The sequence below is a fragment of the Motacilla alba genome, chromosome 8, assembly GCF_015832195.1.
Source record: "Motacilla alba alba isolate MOTALB_02 chromosome 8, Motacilla_alba_V1.0_pri, whole genome shotgun sequence".
NCBI classification, from domain to species: Eukaryota; Metazoa; Chordata; class Aves; order Passeriformes; family Motacillidae; genus Motacilla; species Motacilla alba.
In genome coordinates this window covers 15340872-15363230 of record NC_052023.1, presented here as the reverse complement: position 1 = coordinate 15363230, position 22359 = coordinate 15340872, and the positions used below count along the sequence as shown (strand labels likewise).

Genomic DNA, 22359 nt, shown 5'->3' with positions numbered 1-22359 from the left:
GATGCTATTATGATGATTACCACTTTGCAATTGATATGTCTTAGCACAGGAACGTAACATTCCTAATGAGATATAGCAATAATTTACCTGTCACAAAATGATCTTTTCCCTCAGAAGTGACAGTGTCTTACTGTTACAAATATGTCCCCGTTGACTACAGCACTAATGAATATAGGTCTAGCATTATCATATTTAGATATTTATGCCACTTGATAAAGTTTAGAACTTGATCTGGATCAAAACTATAGTGGATGAATCCTAGTGCATAGTTAAGGCAGTGAGGATATCTTTTCTCTTTTTTCCTGGCACCCAGAAGGCTTGAGCTACTCAGGAAATAGCTGAGGTAAATGAAAAGATTTTTCATTTAAAGAGTCAAAGAGACTAGAAGAGTTAAGCATTGCACTCTTAATATAAGTTTTTGTAAGCAATTCCTTTTGGAATCTCTGAGCCATTGTTCCTGTAAGGCTCAGTTCTGTACTCCCTCTTTAGGCTTTGAGCCCACACATTTATGTGGGATTAATTTTAAACATGCAGGCTTGTGGCCTTCAATATGCACATATGTAGGCATTTTCAGAAACAGAGCTGTAGGAGAGATTCCCATTTATTTTGATGGGAGTTCTGCCTGAATGCAGCTTGAACTCTTCTGTTCCTAAAGCCATTTTTTGACACTCCAGTTGGACTGTTGTAACTAGGGAGAAGTTAATTCAGTAAGAGAAATGTGTATTGCAAATTTTGCCACATTTATCAGAGGAAAACTGTTTTCTTACTGCTGAATTTCCTTAGTGATGTAGATTTAAGTTTACTTCATAACACATGGAGTAGCTGGTACATAGTTTTATGTCAATATTAACTAAATTCTGTACTGTTGCTTTTGCATTATTTTGCTTCCTATGAGTGTGATTGGAGAGATGGTACAAATCTTCAAAATACGCATTTTATGTGATATGCATCACTGTGAATTATTTTATAACCATTCTATAATTTTTAAAAGTACTGGATAACATGGTATTTCTTTGCTAAATTGTGATTTTGGTCATTTTCTTACAAAATCAATGAGGATGACTTTCAGTACTTGAATAGGGTACAGCTATTGACCAGATGTTTAGAGGTGTGTTTGAACTGTGCATATAACTGCTGGTCAAAACCTAATGGTAACCTAATAACTTTATGTGGCTCAAACTTCCAGAATTTGGAACTCAGTTTTTAATAATTATTTTAAGAATAAAGTTACTATTTTAAGTTTAAAATACTTAAACTTTACTATATTAATTATATAAAGTATAATAGCTATAACTATATAATACTTATACTTTACTGTATTAAGTATATTAATTTTTAATGTTTTAAGATTAAGGTTACTATTTTAACACAATACCACACCTCCTGCATATTTGCGGGTTTGCAGGATCTAATGGAGACCTGGGCTTATTGTGTTATTTTGTGGTAGTGCTGTACTTACTGGCATGAATCTAGATACTGCAGTATCTAAACAGAACTGGGTTTTGAGGTGAAAGAGAATCGTAAGGTGCAAAATTTCATACATTTTGTGAGTAGTGGATGGGAGTTTGTGAACTACTCCTCAGCAGTGCAATGTCTTTAAACAGGTAGAGGGCAGGGATTGAGATTGATAGTTACAGGACTTTAGACACATTGCAGCCAATGCACCAGAGTTCCAGAGTACACTTCACCTACAGGACTGGGTATGATTTCACTGGAAACATCTTCCCCACATTCTGTCTGAATGAAGAAAATTATCTGAGTGTGGGTTTGAGCAAGTACTATTGGGAAACACTCCACCTATAGCCTATCTTTAATCACAGTTATGTTGCTTAAAAAAGCACTTTAATTTCAGAAAACATTGAACAGGCTTTACCTCTATCAGTACTATCTCAATATGTTGCTTTTTAAAACTAGAAATGTTTAAGAATTTCTGAAAATTTATGTCACTGGTACTAGGCTGTCACATTGGCTCTGTTCTGTAGCAGCAGGATGCAAAGTCAAGCATGCAAACCTGTGCCATGAGATGACACCAAGTAAAAATCCATATGAAGGGCTGGGGAAAGAGAACAATGTGAGATATTTGAGGTGATTGATAGGAAATCCTCTTGGATAGCATTTCCCTTTTCCCTCACATTTACACACTAACATTAAAAGTATTGATGAGATAGAAGAGAGTCCTGGATGGCTCATAAGGCCTTTCAGTATATAACAAAAAATATATATATTATATATATAACAAAATATATATATAATAATTATATATATAATAATTATATATATAATATATAATATATATAATATATATAATAGTTATATATATATAATTATATATATAAAAATGTAATAACAAAATATTGTAGTATTGTATATCTCCATCTGTTTCAGTACTGGTTTCCTACAGGGAACTTAACTCAGGCCAGCTTACACCTGATAATTTCCGGACAATACTAAAGTAGAACTTGTACAATGGAAGTGAAAAGCCCTGTTTATCTGTGCCTTGACTGTCCATGAGCAGAGTTTGTCCAGGATTAATATTTTTTGCTAAAGGCATTAGAATCACTTGAATAATTCTGATATAAACTAAGTTTGGATCATCTTATTCTAACACCTCATCAGCCAGAGTAATGTGATGAAAAATGTAACTAGTCACTTTGTCTGGGAAGATTAGGAGAGTACTTCTTTGAAGTGATTGGAAAACCTCTGATAGGTGTGAGGAAAAGAAAACCTATTCTGAAATATGCAGAGAATCTTTAAACTGCTAAAGTGGTACATTATTAATATTGAGCAAATATGTACCAAAAAAGCACACAGAAGATATGTAATATAAAGCAGATGCAAAATATTTCTTCAGTAGTATTACTTATTTTCTGTTACATGACCATATTTGTATCTGCTTTGTAGGCAAACTGTTTTCTTTTGAAAAAAAATCTTAACTCATACTTCACATAATTTCTGCTACAATAAAATGAACATGCCTTTAAAATGCTGCATGGAAAAAAAAATTTACAGCCCCCCAAAAGCTGGACTTAGATAGCTGAAAAAACTGAGGAAGAAAAATTACATGCAAAAGTGCATCACTGACCCAAATGTTTGCCATATTTGGGTACTTAGTGTTTTGGTTCTGATATTACAAGCAGGTTGATATAGTCCACAGGCTACTAACTAGCATGTAGAAATTAACCATCTCTGAAGTATTTAACATTTATGCAAAAGCATAAATGTCAGAGTTAATTAGCAAAATAGATGCAGCAACAATTTTACATCTGTAAAAGCTGATATAAATTAATATTTTAATGATGTAATGATATATACTAAAGCCCCTATGAGTTTGAAAGCTATTGACAAGTTCTTTTATGTACTCAGTGTACTACCTGTTCAGCAGTACACTGTCATTTCAGAGTAATTGCCCAGCAAACTTGTAAAATGCTGTCACAAAAAAATTGCTAAAACAGAGGTAGCTCTTTAATTTGTCTGTCACTTTTTCTGTCACTCCTACTGCACTTTATGTTGAGTGCAAGTTTAGCTGTCACATTGGAAGTTCTTCCACATATTTTTACAGATTGGGTGGAGGCTATGTTGCCAATTTGTCCTAAAATGTTAAGGAAAGTTTTAAATTAAAATATTTTGCACACACTTCTTTTACTTGTAAACATTAATATAGAAGATTGGGGATTATTCCTCCTATAGTTGGGGAAACTATTTTGAATTTGTAAAACAGAATGAGTTTCACTTGAGATGATGATTTCTCCAAACCCAGCTGTTTCATAGGAGAATGTATCAGTGCATATGTGGGTTTTTTAAATATATATAATACAGCTGCTTAAGGCTGGTTAGTAGTTGATGTTCTGCCCAGGTACAGGTTCTTCAAATGAAAATTTTCTGTTCATAGAAGATAAAAAGGCTACAGTGGGTAGTTTGAGAATGACTTACCTCAGACTTCAAGTGGCCAGGATGCTCAGCTGGAATGTGAGAGAATGCTAAGGGAAACCAGAACATACCTATGTGCACTATATTGTTGTTCTGTTCACTGATTTATTCAGATAGGAAACAGTAAAGCATCTGGAAGCTTTGAATTTTCATGAGATGGGAAGACTTTTCTTCACAGTTCTAGATCCAGGAAGTTTCTTGTGCATTAGCTATTCTTGTGTGATGCTGGAGGCAAAAAGGCAAAAACATAATCCAATTATTTGCACCTTTTCTAAAAGATTTTATTTTCTGCTTGACTTTTTAGGGAGGCCCTTCCAAGCAATAAGATTCCATGTTATCTCCCAGGGCAGAGTAGAAGTATAAGGCAGCTATGTCAGACAGCAAGTTCTATGCCAAGAAATGGGGAAGAGTTGCTTTAAGGCCAAAAGCTAGTTATGCAGTCATCAGACTTCCATGTAGTTAGCATTGTATGGTGCAGAATATTCTAAGATCATGCGCAAGAAGTAAGAGGAACTGAGCCTGTTATCCTTCTTTTAAAAGGAACTTAACTGTGGCATATATTGCAGACTCCACAATTGAAACTGAGTGCAAAATCCTGAATTGCAGCAACTTGATCAGCTAAATGCTCTCACTGCTAGAAAATGGTTTGTGCTGTCTGAATACCATCAGAATTGGAAAATTTATTAGGAGGAAACAGCTGAAGTTCATCATCACATGGATCACTTTCTTTTTCTTACTCCTTACTCCTTTTCTTACTTTTCACATTTAGTTGTCATACTTTTTGAGGGTAAAACGGTAAAGAAAAAAATTACTCTTTATAGGATTACTTTTTGATTTTGGTGAAAGGAAGGTTGCATTTTGATTTTCACTATCATTTAATTCTCTCAAGTAAATAGTTACAAAAATAAAAATGAATAATAAAAATATGAAGAACCAGGTGTGATTTATACATGTAAATTATGGAAAAAACCCTTCTTTTAACATACAGAGGTACTAACAGTTTGCACATTTGACTGTAGGGGGAGTGAATATTCATAATAGGAAAAATTTCACAGTATGAAATGGCAGTAGTTACTGACAATCTGTAGATCTCAAAGAATGAGCACTGGCACATTAATAAGGAACTTTAAAGCAGATCCACAGTCAAACATCTTAGGAGCTATAAAACTACAGCTTCTACATGAGTCATATGTTTGAACTCCAAAGTAACTTATAAAATTTAGCTGGAACACATTTTTCTTGACACAAATGAGTATATTAATTTCCCTAAGATATTATCTCTTACCATATACTTAATTCAGATTCTTTTTCTACTCCCACTAAAATAATTGCTTACAATATATTGACTTGATTTTATATGGCTAATTAGAGCAGTGGATAGAAAAAAATAGGTTTGCAGGTAATAGTGAAATTAAATATGTTAATCTGTAGCTCAGTGCACACATTTTGTATAAGCATTAATTTGCTATATAAATTATAGTTCTGCATTTATAAAATGCCCTTGAAAGAATGTCCCATTTTTTGAATACTAATACCATAGGGAAACAAATATACAAAGCTTTTAGCTATAGGCTATATTTGCATAAATTAAGACAACTAGTCAGTCTGAATATCCAGCTGCAGATACACTTTCCAAAGATATTCTACAAAGAGTTGGTAGGACTCTGTGTATTTAAGATTTTCATTCAGTTAGCAATGTAGCAGTCCTTCATAATAGACAAGTACATTTTGAACAATGAGACATAAATAGTATAATAAATAGGCTGTGGTTTATCAGCTAGAGCACAGAAAAATTATTTCAAAAGGCTCTGAACTAATTTCTCTATGAGCTGGTAGCAAATATCTCTGCTACTGGTCTGCTTTACAAGTTTATTCTAGAAAAAGCTGGTATGACTCTCAGTGTAGCTGCCCAGTGCAGTGTGTGTATTTTGTGACATGACTGCAGTGACACATGCTATTCTCCACATAGATTTTGGTAACCTCAGCTAAAAGACTGCTAGTTTCAACTTTTTCCAAAAAAATCCTCTCTGTTTAGAAAACCCTCTGTCCATGTGAATTCAGTTAAAAGTCACTAACAACAGAGAGAAGGCAATTAGAAAATTTGTGTTGCAGAGTATGTCCCAATTTCTGCTTATGGGGTTTTATTAAGAAGGAGAAAGGCATATGTATGGCAATACACTTTTATGCTTTTTTCATAATCTGGGTGGTCAAAATATTCTCTCTTGTTTAGGCAGTGGCAGTAAATTGGGATCAAATCCTTAAATGCATACAAGAACCTAAATCTTTTCTGTATCTGGCTCAGGAACAGTTTCTCTAGTGAAGTTATACAGACACGTTGTAGAATGCATAGGAAATATTGCATGGCATTCAAAATGCATCCCAGGGAATGTTTATTTTGAAGCAGCATCCTAATTAATTTTTATTTTCTTTGGCTCTGTATCAGTAATCAAAATCTTGTATGCTCTAGACAGAAGAAAGCATCACTGATCAGAAAGTTTTTGATGAGTCTGTGACTTAGACATTTAATCGTGTTAGAGTATTAACATTTCAGCTATATTTTATTGCCTCCTTTACCATCTTAAGAGGCAGCAGTACCCTCTGAGTCTTCCCACTAGCTTCATGGTGGAACAGAAAACTCAGAGTTAATTTAACCTTCAGACTGTCAAAGTAAAATAAACATTTTTTTAAATGAAAATAGCTAGTCGGGTATAGTTCACAGTGAAGAACTTCATTTTTTATTCATTCTCTTCATACAAGGTGAAGATCATACAAGAGAATGCCTAATATTGTTCCTCTGAGGGACTGTCATTGAAAGTATCACCTAGAATTAATGGTTTGATGATGCTGAACAAGCCAGAGAGAATTGCCCCGGAATGTTTTTTACTAGCACTACTATTCTTGGGTGAAGATTTTCCCCTTGGATTTTCATCATTCTGTGTAATGCTGTTTGTGCAATTAAATAGTCAATTTAACATTCCGGCAAAATAACCCTTCAACATCAGCTTTCCAATAAGATTACTGTGATTGTCCATTGCTCCTTGCTGTTATATGGAAGTTAGTATAGCACAACAATAAATCTCCTTTACTGAAAGGAAAAAAGCATGTTGCATAACCAAATGTCACCAACTATGACTAAATATGTAACACTATGAGCCCTAGTTATGAGAATTGGTAGAAGAAATACCGTCTCTAGTGATACTTTCATCAATCTTTAAGCTAGGTCAGAAGTATATGTGACACCTTTATATCTGTCTTCTCCATTACTAATCTAGGAACAGCTCAGACTAGCAAATAAAAAGGAACATTTAAAACATGAAAATTGCCTCAAAACTCAACTTAGGCAATGTAATGGCGTAAGGTTTGAAGAGAAATCTCCCACAGGAAGAAATCCAAAAGTATGATAGAAGTCACATCAGCTGACCAATTTTGAATTTTTCTTTTTTTTTTTTTTTTTTTTTTTTTTTTTAATATGGGAGAACACTTAGCTGAAGTTTACAGTCTTTAGGGACAGTTAACATGGAAGACCATCATACACAATTTCAAGATGCACTTGATGGAAAAAAACCCAGCTGGAATGGTCACAGAAACCTTGTTTCACAGCAAGTACATTGACGGGCTAACTGTGACTATAGAGGGAAACATGGCAGCTGAATGATAAAGGGAGTACAAAAAGTCTTAACACAGCTTCCCAGATTGACTCAGCCTATGAAGATATTGGCAAGATTTACTGAGAGGCTCTGCAGATAACACCCACCAACTCCACTTAGGAACAGTAGAAATCAGGGGTGAAGGAAGAATGAGCCCTAATCCTTTCCTCCCATTGCAATGAGAGCTCATCCAATCTGTACTAAGAGCAATGTAATTTTGCTTCTGCCTGAAAACTGTCAGCTAAAACCAAGTGAAGCTTAAAACGGATAAATTTCCTGTAAGAGTTGCTAAATTCTGTCACTTTTTCTTTGGAACACTGGGGGGACAAAAACCAGGATATGCTGAAGATCTGTATTTTAGGATGCTGTCTGGATAGTGTCTATGTAGATGCAATACTGGAATGTTTGATGAAGCAGAACATGGGATTCATAGGCATTCTAAGAATGGGAAAGCAGAGGAAAGGGAGAAAGGAAAGAAAAAAAACTCCATTAATAAGAACTGTTCCTGCTTTTATAAATCATAAGTTTATCCAGATATTGCACAGGCTCAGGATCTCTGAATTAGTGTTTCATTGAGGTGAGAATGTAAGAAAATTTTTAAACTGTATTTTGGATGGAAAGGCAAAGAATTAACAACACATTTACTTCTCTTCAAAGATGGACAATACCTCAACTAAAACATGCAGAGAATAGCAAACTAGAATCTTTTTTCTGACCAAAAGTGCCGTAGGGCATAAAAAACAATCACAACACTTGCATCGGATACAGAATCCTTTTAATTAGTCAACAAAGGTCAGGTCTTAAGTCAATGCACCAGAGTCATTAGACTGGACTGGACTGGACTAAATCTAATTATTCCCAGTCCTACAGTCAGACAAAGATGTTTTGATAATGACTTCTAACAGTGTAACAATGATAGCACTCAAAAAAAGGAGGAAGTAAAAGACGATTGTCCAAAATAAAATCAGATTTATATTGATATATATTATCATCTGAGAACTGCAAGTACTACTTAACCAAACATCTGCTTTTAGAACATAGAACCCAATTCATTATAATAACTAGCTTTGGCCGCAAATGCATCACATCTATCAGAAATTGAATCCAAAGTTACATTCACACATATTTGTTAATGTAGTCTCCCTTATTAGTGGCATCTTTGACTCCTACATTTACAATCCCCTTGGACTCAGGATCCTGAGTCCTGGTCTATGGTTGTTGTACTGTTTAGTGGGAGGACTCTTGGTTCATACAAAACTGGTTGATGTTTCTCAGTTGTCCCTTTGGCTCTTGCCTGTTTTGTGCTTATGTGCAGCGGATGTTGTACTTCACTGAGACACAGCCAAAAGGAGTATCCTTCGGTTCAGTGGCAAAGTTGCTGAATTTGTAACACTTCTAAGGCTGACTTACACTGGGAATGGAATTATTCCTCGAGTATTAGAAGAAAATAAAAAAAAGGATAGAATTAAAAGCTATCTTCCTAACTGCAAAATATAGATTTGTATTCTGTATAGTGGGATCTGTCCCTATTTCCCTAATGAAACAATTACCTATATGCCTAATAACACAATCAAACCTTTTTCTTTCTTGCCATGCAGGTCTGCGGGTATCCATCATGCTCATGAAAAAACTGCTCATTCTAGTTTGAATGGCTTAACTGCTTTTGTATGTACTGAATGCAGTTTATCCATGAGATCTTTGTATTAATTATGATATATCAAACTGTATTTCAGGTGCATATAGTGCTGTACATAGATTTAATAACTAGGTTTAAACAATTGTTTTGTATCAATGCAAAAGGAAAGACGAAGGGGATATACTTACCACAAAAGGCAGTCTTCTTCATGTTTAAGGGAGTGAGGTGGTGTTTTTCCACCAAATTAAATAGATGGAACTGCAGCTTAAAAATGACCATAAACAAGAGAAAATGATGTTTGGGGTTTTTTTTTTTTGTTTGTTTTTCACTAGACTGATATAAAAGACTTCTCGTAGGAGTGTCTAGTATTGGAGTTTTCACTCTATAATGAAATATATGCTCTTTACTTCAAACAAATCCTAGTTGTTAAGGTGGATTGATCATAATTTGGGTAAAAGAATTTGTGCAATATAAATAGAGAGTATCTTGTACTTTGGCTATAAAGCGCTTAATGTTACATACAGTGAAAAGTTCTCATTCAATGAAATTGTTTAATGGTCTGACAGATCACTTGTTTCAGGCAACTGATAAGTAAACTGTATCTACAGAATAACAGTTTGGGGCTTGATTCTGTAAACAGTCCTATGAGTAATCCCAGTGAAGTAGTTTCTTCCTAAATGAATATTTCTAAATGCTGTAAAAGAGTGTAGTACTGTATTCTAAAAAGATATTGCTTTGTGGAATACTTTCCTGCTTCCAATGCATAGCGTCCACTGCCAGCCTATGCATCAGCTTCAGGAAGCAGCATAACTGTTTTCTCAATTTTTTTTTTCCCCCAATCTGTGAAAAATTCCAGTCTTGTGAAAAGCACTAATTAATGCCAGTGAAATCTGTGGAGTGGGATCCTTGTGGGAGTAGATAAATCAGGATAAACTGAGTAGTATGTTTGAAAGTAGTATTTTACGGCTACCAACACTTGAGCCAGATAGCAACCTGGCCAGCAGTTTGTACTGGTGGCACTTACTCTTCATCTGTGAAGAGCAGAGACCGCTGTGTGAAGTGTTGGGCGATGCGTTGTGTCATGAGGGGCTCCATCAGTGTAAAGGTTGGATGGTACACACATGGCAAGGCTTATTCTTAGAAATAAATGAGTGTTGGTAGGGCTGAAAGGCTGCGCTGAAACTGCAGGTGCTCAGTGGCCCGAGCTAGACCTTGTCCAGTCTTGAAGGGCCCTATCAGGCAGTGACACACCAGCCCTTGGCCCGGGCGGCTGGAAACTGCGCTTTCTAGGAGAGCCCTCGGGCTTGCGGGAAGGTCGCTGAGTGGGACGCCGCTGTTTGCCCAGGGCAGCCTGAAGGGCAGAGCTTTGCCCTGGCCCAAGCGCGGGACAGAGCGGGCGGCTCCCGGCACGGGCGGAGCAGCCTCGGCCCCCGGCCGCTCCCGGCCGCGCCGCCCCGGCGGACGAGGGGCGCACAGGCCTTCGCTCCGCGCCCGCGCGGCTCGGAGGCATCCCCGGCCCCGCCGCTGCCCCCGGGGCCGAGCCGCAGCGGCGCGGGGCCCCCGGGGCGCCTCGGGCTCGGCGGCGCCGGGCTGCAGGCTCGCCCCGCGCCCGATGCCGCCCGCGGAGGCCGCCGGTGCTGCCACCGAGTCTCAGGCGGGCGCGGAAGCCGGCGGCGGGGCAGGGCTAGGGCCGGGGCCAGGTGCAGGGCCGGGGCCAGGCTGCCGCCTGCTGCCGGCCGCCGCGCGGGTAATCACGCGTCCCCCCTCTCTGCTGATTTGCAAGAGCAGATTAATCAGAGCGCGCGGCTTGATGAAATTTGCTGTTATTGTGCCCATTTTTAGAAACATCTTTTATTATCTTCATTATTCATTTACAGGGGACCGGCATCAATTATGCAAATGAGTTCACAGACTTTGCAGATTACTTCATTTGCCGCTATTGTTTGTGGAAATTTAATTATTAAATATTATTAAGCTTGCGTTTTCTTCAATTTTCCGAGGCTTAGTTTCATTTGATTTTTCCTCCAGCTGCTCTCGTTTCCTTTCAGTGCCAAAACAGCTCCTCATCAAAGCAGCTCTGGCATGTGAAGACCAAATAAAATCTCCTCAATTTAATAATTTTGATGTTAGTCCCTTGTTCTCAGCTGCTTGCTCAAAGCAATGCAGAGAGAAACGCAGAGCACATTCAATTTAATGAGTAGAAATTGAATTCAAGTTTGTTCGGAATTGACTTCAATTAAGCAGAGTCTTAATGATAAATTAATCTCTTTTCTTTATTCCCTAGAATTTGTTTTTCAAAGTAGGAAATTGGACTACATTGAAAGACCAAATAAAGAATACCAATTTTAACTAGATTATGGAACCGATAGCAAAATTTAATTCTTTATAGTAACGTACTTGGACAAATAGCATTCACTCTATGGCATGTATTATAATTTATATTCATTGTTACCACTCACACTTTCATGGCATGGATAAAATGGCAGTTGAATTAAATATGGGCCTGTAATAGACTTCAGAGTTTTAATCTTTATTAAGAAACTCTAATTGAATGCATAATTAGCTTTTCAGGGTCTAGGAAACTAGGTTTAATATCTATGTGGGCTGAAAACATAGATCAGGCATTTTTTTTAAGAGTATTTTTCATGAGTTTATTTTTTAGGAGAAATTATCTTGTAACACAGCTTGTATAAAAAGCCACATTTTAACTGCATTGCAAGAAGCTACATATAGAGGAGCAGTAACAAGTTTTTTTGTGCTCTGAATGCCCAAAGACAGCTCTTGCATTCTGGGTTGATGGTGGGTAGTGCAGCCTTCTTTCATTAGAACAGGTAGACTGTGTCTGTCCCCGTTGAAACACATAGGCCAAACAAGTCAATGCTTTTGAATAGCAGTGTGCCCTGTTCCTTCTGTGCTGCAGTTCTACCATGCTTAGCTACTGTAGTATCTTAGTTATTTTCCTCTATGTTATTCTTGTGGTATGACGACCATATGCTCTATATTTATGCTATTTCAGAGAGCAAGCTGTTTTTTCAAGAGTGGAGAGTAATTTGGGTGCCTGCTCTAGGTTTTCAAAGGTGATCAAGCATCCTTATGATGTCTTAAGCTGGCCATCTCATGCCACTGGTAATTTATGAAACTTTGATTCTTTTACCTCTCTCCTCAGTGGAAAAAACCCACTATTTTACTGTGTATGATTAAACTTATAGAAATATCATTAGATAGGGGATCTTTGAACCAAGCTCTGTCTCATATATGCTATATATGCTCTGTCTCATATATGCTTATATTTATGTATAAATGAATAAAACATCCACCCATAGTACTAGCATTTTGGAACTATTATGCAAACATTCTTTCCAGTGATGTCTCAAGTATGAAAGGATTTTTTACTAAGATTAATTACAGATTCAGGAGGGGTCAAATTCTGTTTTGCTTTTCAGTGAAGAGAGTGGGTAAGTTCAGCCAGCTGAGGAACATTCAGTCTTCTGCTTTACCTACATGTAAAATCCATGGTTCCCAGGCACTGGGAAATATAAAGCAAAGGTATATATTGCTTTCTAAATAAGAAGTAATAAATGGAACAATTTCCGTCAGACACCTTTTACAATCTTCACTGGAGTTGAGAGCACCTCCCACTGTGTGTCCAGCACTGGTATGTTTCTGTTTTCCTAGAATTTCCTGTTACTTTTTCTTGGTGTAAAGGGTCAAAGGCCTGCTTACAGACTCTTTGCACAGCACACAATTGAAAATATTTATTAATGCAACACATTTATTTTTACAGATCTGGGGAATTAAGTTTTACTGCTTTAAGGATTCCCATGTTCCAAAGACTTGCTTCAGTTTTCTGAATGTGTTTTTCAGTAAATAGCCATTTGGAAACGGGAACCAACTTTCTCTGGAAATGGTAAAGAAAGTTTTGTTAGTCTTAACTTACCATATGTTTTGGGGATATGGTTTAGTGGCGAACATGGTGGTTCATGGGTTAACAGTTGGACACAATGATCTTAGGGCTCTTTTCCAACCTTAACAATTCCATGATTCTGTACTTCAGAAGTGCAGTTATTTAGAAATAGATGAAATAAATGTTTTTACAAGAAATTTCAATTCATACGTAGCTGTGTTGTTCCATGTAGAAATCAGTCCCTCTGTTGCAGTAGACATAGACCAGATTTATAAAAACATTAAGGTGCTCAGAGTCACAGAAAGACTTGTAGAGGTGAGAGATGTCATAACTCCATCAGTTTTTGCAGCCTACATGTCCAATTGAACCTGGGTTTAGGCATGACATTGTAGGCGTCACACACACGTGTGTTCCAACAATTGATTATGTTATAAAACATCTACAAAGAAGTCATTAAGATAGTGTTCCTGTTAGAAATAACTGTACTATAATAGCACTGTGGTACTCCATATTCCCTTGTATATCACTGATCCTCTTATCAATTTCTTCAGTGCAAAAGCATTAAAGACTTTTACTGCATATAGATCTTACAAGTTCACTTTAAGGTCTGACCATTAAACCAAGCTGTTTCCATCTATTTGTCATCATTTGCAGTAATGGTTCTCTAGTTTGGTGCCTGCCTTCTGCAGTCCCAGTGTTCTCTGATTAGACTCCTGTGGACACCTGTGCAGATCACACTGCTATCTTTTCCTTTCATCTGGAAAAGCCCTACAGGGTCCTATATGTGGTACAGTGAAACAGTTTCTCAAACTTACTTGTCTTATGTACAAAGGAAGACCATATGTCAAAACAACTTTTTTTAAAAAAACCTTAACATTTCTTTCCCCTTTTCACAACTGAATCTGATCTCAGTGAGCATGTCCCTGCTGTTGCCTAGTACATTTTCCCAGGAGATTTGGTTTTTTCGAATCTCTATCAGGCAGAAATGGGATGGCTCCATAAGCAAAATTCAGCCAAAGCAGTAACTTTCTTGGAGAGCAAAGAGCCATAAAACCAATTTCAACCAGTGAGTATATTCTGCGTCTGATCCACAGAAATACTGTGCGTATATTAATACGCCTTTTAAAATAGAAAAGTGAATGTTTTTATAAGAGACATTTGTGTCAATTTTGGCTGTGCTAGAGAGTGTAGTTACTAGCAGATTATCTAGCCTGGCTGGAAGCTCAAGCTCCCAACTTCTCAGAGAAGAGTAAGGCAAGATACTGTAAAAGGAAATAATTTGTTTCTACAAGAAAGATGAAAGGGGAGGGAAAGATCACCTTCCTTAACTTATCCTTTACTGATATGGAAGAGCTCTGCTTTTTTACTATTTACACACTTACAGTGAAAATAATTCCCAGCTCATGACAGTACTACAGTTATTTTATATTCTGAGTTTATTTCCTGGAGATTTCAAAATAATAAATTTCTTATAATCAAGATTTTACAGTTTTCTTTAATAATTTCTTAATAGGCAGTATTGTTTTCAGTGCTGCTCTTTTCTACTTCATTTTTCTGCACACTCTTTCAACAGTCCTGATAGTAAATGCATGAGACAAGAGTAAGGTTAAGTATTGAAAAGGTAAGAAATGTCACACTTATAAAATCCCTCTAAGAAACAACTCTTGACTACATTGTCGGCTACTATTTTTGAAGTACAATTATTATATCACTTCAGATAATTCTGCATCTTGTGCTGTTGAACATTTTTTGTATGCCAGAAGATCTGGCAAATCTGTTATCTACTCCTGCACTCTCTAACCACAGGTCTCTATTCTGTTCTCATGGTCAGGAGCAAAGTATGAATATGCTGATCCAGCATATTCTAGTGAATAATTCTGTAAGTCACAGCTGCTTTGCAGGTTTATTCTACATTACAGGTATGATTATCCAAATTTCAAGCTTGGCAGATGATCTGGGTAGCTATATTTAATTAACTGTCAAGGACAGAACAAAGCTGTATCCTGGATGTATTTTTAATTTTCCAAGATGTGAGAAAACATTCCACAATTTTTTTTCAGTTGTTTATTCACTGGTTTTGTTCATCATGGGCTGGCCACTGTTGTTGCATAGTTTGACTATTTGTCAGATTTATCAACCAGTTTAAGAACATTGTGAGATGTGACTTGCATTTTTAGGATACCTGTGCATGCAGCTAAGTTAGCTTCAAAGTAAAATCTTAAAATCTCATCTCAAAATGGAACTTAAGGCAGCATTGCTGCTGCTTGAAAAAAGTCTATAGTATATGGCTGCTGAATAAAAGAAAATATTTACTGAGGAAAAATGAGGATTTAATCACAGAAAAGTTTGTGGGTAGAGACATACTGGACTGTTATGGCAGTGAAGAATATTATATAGTATTATAATCTGTCTCTGACTTTGTGGGAGAAAAAGTTTGATATTAACAAGTAAGTGATTTATTTTTGTAATTAGACTGTACTGTAAACTATAGAAAAAAAGGTGTACAGCTAAAAAGATTTGTAGTTGCTGGTCTGCCATGTGGCATTCCAAATATAGTTTTCTGAAAATTCTCAAAGTTGAAAATCTTTTACTATGTCAAGAAAAAATATTAAAAAACAAAGTTCCATTATGTGGAGCTAGCCTTATCACTGCTAGAAGGCTTGGTTTCATGTGCTTCAAGGAGACCTTCCCCTTTCCTGTAAAATATGATGCAGGTTTTATTGCAAAAGACCTGTGCTTTTTGTGGAAATTCATTTCAAACCTTCTTCAATAAGTAACTTCTTTTATGCTGGGCCTTCTCTTGGAAGATGTGGAAAAGGGCTGTTCAGAAAGTTTTCACTGAGGAGGAACCAGGGTCTCTCTTCTCAGTTTTCATGGGGATTGAAGTCTTGACTAGAGATAAGAACAAGAATCAGGCCTTTCAGCCCCAGTGAAATACTATTTTCCAGATGGAGTAAGAGAAGTGGGGCTCCTGCAGCTGTGATATTACCAGGTCTCTGTCTGTATATAGACCTTTGGACTACTGTAATTCTGTTGTTGATTAAGATCATTAGCCTCTGTGTGGTTCACAAGCTGTATAAGTATGTCCTTAGGTTCACAGTGGCTAAATTTTGCTTTCCATTCTGCCCTTCTAAACCAAAGACAGTATAATTAGTTTTACTACTGATTTCAGCAAGCATAAGCAAAAGCATTTCCCCTGAATGAAAATGTGTGGGCCACTTGAAAACACTTCTTTAAGAGCACTATATAGAATAAATGCACATTTTTCTCTCTTTTCCGTAGCTGTGTCCTGAGAAATAATTTTATTTGTAGCCCATGATGGAATATCACAGTTGCATCAAAGTGTCACTGGAATGGAAATTTACATAATAGAAAAATCCCTGTATTCTTTAAAGTGATTACTTATAATTATTTTTTTAAATCTCTGTTCTTATGGTAGCTGTGCTTAAAATCACCATTTCCATTGTTTGTGTTGGATGACCACATTGCAGGTTATATTTTGTTACCGCTTACTGGTGGGTTTCTTACACCTTTCCCTGGAGCATCTTCCCTGCAGGAGATAGGATGTGAGACTAAATAGCCTGTGGTTCTGATCATGTTTGGCAGTTCCTGTGATCCTAAGTTTATGTACTGTATTGGAGCTTTGAAACTCTTGCATTAGATGGGATATGGTTTATTGCCCCAGGGATGCAAAACTAAAGTACCAAAGGAACAAATTAACAGGATGTCACATTAAAATATTTTTTCTACTCTAATTTAGGTAACTAGATTAATGTGAGTTCATTTAGGAATACTTAAATATAACATAATCACATCTAAATGATGTACAATATCAACAATAATTAAGGTAGAAAAATCAAATTTATGTAAAAAGGAGTCTAGACTTTCAGTGTTTGTACACCTCAAATACATCTGCTGAAAGAAAGTAGAGTCAAAAAGGAATGGTTTAAATTCCAAATCATGCAGTAAATGTGACTTTGACTCTTGGAGTCTTTCTGTAAGGAATTTATTAACACCTGACTTTGTCTTCTGGTCTATTTTCTATTGCCAGGATTGGTCAAGCTCTTCAGTCCACTTGAAAACACTTTACAATTTCTGGTAAGTACTAAAGCAATGTGAACACCACCTATAATAATAATTCCTGAAAATATGTGTATTTTTAGTGTTTTTTTAAATGTGTGTGCTGTGGTTCTATTTTATAAAATGTATGAATGACACAGTACCTTTTGGCATGGATGTTTTAACTGCAAAGCAAGTTTTAAGGGTGAAACGCAGAGATAGGCTAGAAGAAAAAGTACCTTTGAAGCTTGTGATGTAAGTGAAATAGACTTAATATATGATTAATAAAGTGGAAAAACTAATTTTCAAATGTTTGTTGAAAAGCAAGGAATTACATTCACTGGAATAGGTCAGGTTACCTTGAGAGTACTAGCACTATTAATTCAGCCTGGATAAACAGCAAAAATATCTATTTTCATTTTCCCAGAACAGATTTCTTCTACTTTTTAATTTACTTATAAAGAAAAAATACTGTTTATCTATCCAAGAACAAAATTCTTTAGGAGAGTTTCAATGGTCTTTACTGTGTACCATTTCATCTTACTGCAATACAATTTTAAAAATTATTGTTTGATTATTAACTGTGACTATTAAGTCACTTGAACAATGGAAAACTAAAGTGAAAACTCCAAATGAAACTTGGTAGGTTTTGATGCTACATGAAAAGGAAAAATCATCCATTGACTGATGACAACTTGCTGTTTGAAATAAGCATTTTTATTAAGACTTAAGGCTATAGGTGGTTATTGCATTCCATTGTACAGCTTCCTGGAAGTTTACCTAATTTTAGTGGTTCTATTATATTGCACAGAATAAACTCAGTTTCCTGTCTGCAAACTTTCTCTCTGTAATTGAGCAATCAGTTGGTTGAAATACAAGCTATTTACATGTAAGAGGAACAGACAGGTATTTAATCAAGACTCTGCTTAGATGGAAAATGAACCACTGCATTATATTGCTCACTTCTCTGTGTAGTGCATCTTAATAGAGAATATTCACCTCGGTGCCAAAATTTTCATCATGTGAACTTTTGGATTCACATGATGAGCTTTTCCAAACCCCTGTTTAATTGGTGAGGAAAATTCAACACTGAGCGTGAACATCCGAGTGATTTATAGCCTATGCAACACTACTGGTGTGGTAGTTCTGCAAAGGATGAGATCATAAGCAAGCAGAGAATTTACCCTAATTTAACTATATTTGTATACTGTACCTAATACAAGAACAATCCAGAAGTAAACCAAGAGAACTCATTATTAGATTCTGTTCCTAAGAAGGTTGTTTCATTTGCTGTTAATGCTCATCTTACGAATGCTGTTGAGAGATCTACCCTTAAAGTATCTGCTAAAGAAAAATAAATTATTGCTTGAACTTTCTTAGATTGAAGCCTCAAGCTCTTTTAAAGGAAATGTAATGAAACAAGGAAAACTAAGACAATGGGTGAAGAAAACATGAGTTAGATTAAACAGGACAGAATGAGTTGGAGAATGTCAACAATGGAGACTTCTACTGAAGCTGCACTACTGTTCATGTGGGTTTTTCATGGTTTCACTAAGCCCCACACCCACACAGCCGCTTACCCACACCTCCACCAGCAGGACAGGGGAGAAAATCAGAAAAAGTAATAGTCAGAAAATTCGTGGCTTGAGATAAAGACAGTTTAATAAGTAAAGCAAAAGCTAGGCATACAAGCAAAGCAAAACAAGGAATTTGTTCACCAATTCCCATAGGCAGGCAGGTATTCAGCCATCTTCAGGGAAGGAGGTCTCCATTAGGCAAAATGGTCATTTGGGAAGACAAAAAGCCATAACTCCAAACATGTCCCACTTCCTTCTTCTTCCCCCAGATTTCCATGCTGGTCATGGTGCTATATGATGTGGAATATCCCTGCGATCATTTGGGGTCACCTGTCCTGGCTGTGTGCCATCCCAGCTTCTTGTGCACTTCTGGTCTACTCGCTGGTGGTGTGGGGTGAGAAGCTGAAAAGGCCTCAATGCTGTGTAAGCCCTACTCAGCTGTAACTAAAGCATCTCTGAATTATTAATGCTGTTTTCAGCACGAATCCAAAACACAGCCCCATGCAAGCTACCATGAAGAAAAAGACCTACTTCAGCCCAAACCAGTACAAAGTGTCAGTTTGCTGTGAGCATGGGAGGATGTATACAGAATGCAGTAAAACTGTTCTGAAGTGCATTTCCCACACAACTGACAAAAAAAAAAAGTCTTGCTAAAAAAAGGAAGTGACAATCCACAAACTATTCCAGTGTTGTAGCGCAGCAGATTTTCTCCCATCAGGCATGAGAGTTACAAATGGAAGTATGTGCATGTCTAGGGACAGTAGTGTCACCAAGGTGAGTCACCTCAAAAGAGAACAGTTGGTGGAAGTGCTGCATTCTCCTCGAAGGAAAAGGCACCAGTTGGTGGCTGAGTATCTCTGGTTGGTTAATAGGAAGCTCGTTCAGGGACTCTGAGTCAGCTATCTTTTAAGCCTGCTTCTGAAACAGATTGCCTGATGCCTATCCCAGAGAGAGGTTGCCCACGAGAAGGTTTGTGTATGATACCAGCTGCTTTATCTGTGGGTGAATTAACTTGGTCTTGTTCCATTAGTACAGCAACTTTCATCAGCTTTCAGTTCTTAGAAAGTAGAATGTTTTAGACTGACTGAGGTGGTGCATGTTACCCACAACTTCTATAGCATTAGCTTTTGTTATTAACTCTGGCAAAATCTATTTTCCACTTTAGCTTCTCAGTAGTAAGTAGTAATTATTCAAGGCCTAGACTTGAGATACAGAAAATAACCAGTAGTATCATACGCATTAAGCTGTCAGTTTTCAGCAAGACACTTGTGATATTACCTATGGCTTCCTGTCTTCCTGACTTCCTCCAACAATCTCTTCCATCAGCTGTGTCTCTTATGCCCTAGAAACTGCTGTGTGCAGCCTGGTGGTTGGCTCATTTGAAGTGTCTGTCATGTTGTGAAGTTTGTGTATGAGCTGCATTAAATGAAGAGATGATTGGCTCGTCTGTCTGTCTACTGAGGAGCTTCAGGTTAGGGAAAGCTTTCTCTACATTAGGACTGCAGCAACTGGAAGAGAAGAAAAGTAGAAGGCAAGGACAGCTTTGTGGTGAGGTAGGGTGAGGGTGGCAGCAGAGACTGGATGGAGATGGCTGAAGTACATACGCTGTTGTAGTATAGGAATATTAGTTCTTTTCAGTGCCATATTGGAGTCTGAGAACTTTTAAGGAAATCATTTATTATCAGCTTTTTCAGCCTTAAGACTTTTAGCACACAGGCTCCTCCTAATGCTTGCAGGCATTAGCTGTTCCTGCTTTTGGAAAGTTGGAGGGAGAAAACAGAAGTAGAGGAGTGATGTGGAAGTATCTGTCTCCTTGTGGATGAAAAGAGTGAGGCATCTTTTCCTCCCCTCCCAAACCTGAGTCTTTTGTGGAGCTCACGCTAAGTTATTGAAAACTCTGAATAATTCTGCGCTCTGTCGATGTCAGCTGCTTTTTACAATAGAATTGTAATGTTCCCAAATACAGTGGTTATACAATGGTAAGGTAAGCAGTGAAAATTTCTGATACATTTTAAAGTAAAATGAGAGAGAGAGAATTGCCCTTAAAATTGCATTAATGAAAAGTCATCCCTTTAAAATAGAGAAGAGAGTGTTATTTTTATGCAAGTGCAGATTTTTGATGCCAAGACAATAAAGAAAAACCACAGTTTGTTCCATTAAGCTTGTATCATATTGTCAGCACTTGCCCATATGGAAAACATATAAATTGTCATGAAAACATGAAAATGGGACAATTTAGTAATGTTTTCAGTAGGCTTTATAAATATCATATGTATTTTTAAATACATAAGTGATGCAGTTTTGAACACAAAAGAGCCACAGTTGTGGCAGCCAGATTTTGCTGTGTTCCCAGAGCAGCAAAATTAGCAGAGCTGCAAATGTAGTTATTCAAAAGTTGAAAATTTGGAATAAGTCAGAAGAAGTATTAAGAGATTTGTTGGGAAACCAATAAAAGCTAAAAGCGGCACAAATACTCTTTTTTTTCTCACCAGAGGTCAAAATTTGTGTGTGTTCTTTTAGATTTAACTGAGCTTTTTTCTTTTTTATGAAGACTCAATCATTAAGCTTGACAGCTTGGTGTCAGGGGCATATTTTCACCTCGTGGGTGGCTGAAGTTGTGGTATTGTTGGGCAAAGGGTAGAAATATGAGCAGCTCTGTGACCTTTCACCACGTTATGAGCTTCTGTGGGTCTGGAAAGTACTAAGGCTGGGTCTACAGGTTTATTCTTAACCTGCTGTTAAACATACCAGAATGTCAGAGCTCAATAGGTATGAATGGAAAAATGAGGCTATGCATTAGCTGAAAATCTGGCTCATTATGCACAGAGGAGGAATCAAAAGCATCTTTGCGGGTTTTTTTCCCCTTACCTTGTTCCACTACATGTCTTCCCTTTAGGTTTTATGTTAAATTTGTGATGGCCTCAGTTTCAGAAAAAATAATTTTGAGCACTGTTGAGTATTATGATGTGTATATTTCAGTAATTGATGCAGGCCAGAGACTAGGAGGTGTTTGGCAAGCAGTAGTGTTATTTTGGGATCCACTGTGCCTGGTATTCCTTCACGTGCTAATCATTCAGTAGCCTTCTGCCAAAATCCTTTCTGACTTGATTTCCTGTGTATAGAGTCAATAACATTCCTTTCTTTCCCACCTTGTATAAGCCCTTCCTTATGGAGTTTAAAGTCTCCAGAGCACATCACACATGCCTAGCTAAGGTCTTGTAGTACTACTCCAGTGCACCTCCTAATGTATTAAATTGTCATTCACTGGTGTTCTGGGTCTTGAAAACAATGTCACCTGATTGTACTGACTTAGCCTGTGAGTCTCCTGAGGCACCATCTGAATGAGAATAGCTCACTTCTCTTCTCCACAAAGGCCAGCTGGTGTGCAAACCCCACCTTTTTGTCTCTCCCTGCAGATTTGTGACCTACCAAATGGGGGTATTCCATCACTGGGGAAGCTGTGCTTCCAGCTGTGAATTTTTTACTGTTTTTCCCCTGGTGCTGTGAGAATCTGCTTCCAAAGCTGAAGAAATCTAACTCAGAATGCCAGTGCTTTTAAAGAATACTGTAGAGGGATTCTGTGTTGGTGCCTCCTGAGAGGGAGCAAAG

At 37.2% G+C, this 22359-nt stretch overlaps 1 long non-coding RNA gene across 50 annotated transcripts in view; it reads left to right on the top strand.

The window, feature by feature from the left end:
- The window catches only part of LOC119703709, a 496218-nt gene that overhangs the window by 42664 nt on the left and 431195 nt on the right, over positions 1 to 22359 (top strand). For 33 of the 50 annotated variants that reach the window (XR_005257713.1, XR_005257735.1, XR_005257725.1 and 30 more), the window contains one exon: positions 17166 to 17212. The exons of 1 other annotated variant lie outside the window; for it this stretch is intronic. This is a non-coding gene — a long non-coding RNA (uncharacterized LOC119703709). Of the gene's footprint in view, positions 1 to 12226; positions 12337 to 12653; positions 12866 to 12994; positions 13118 to 17165; positions 17213 to 19019; positions 19174 to 22359 lie in introns of all 50 variants that reach the window. 16 more of the 50 variants (XR_005257737.1, XR_005257734.1, XR_005257727.1 and 13 more) reach the window with 5 other exon arrangements.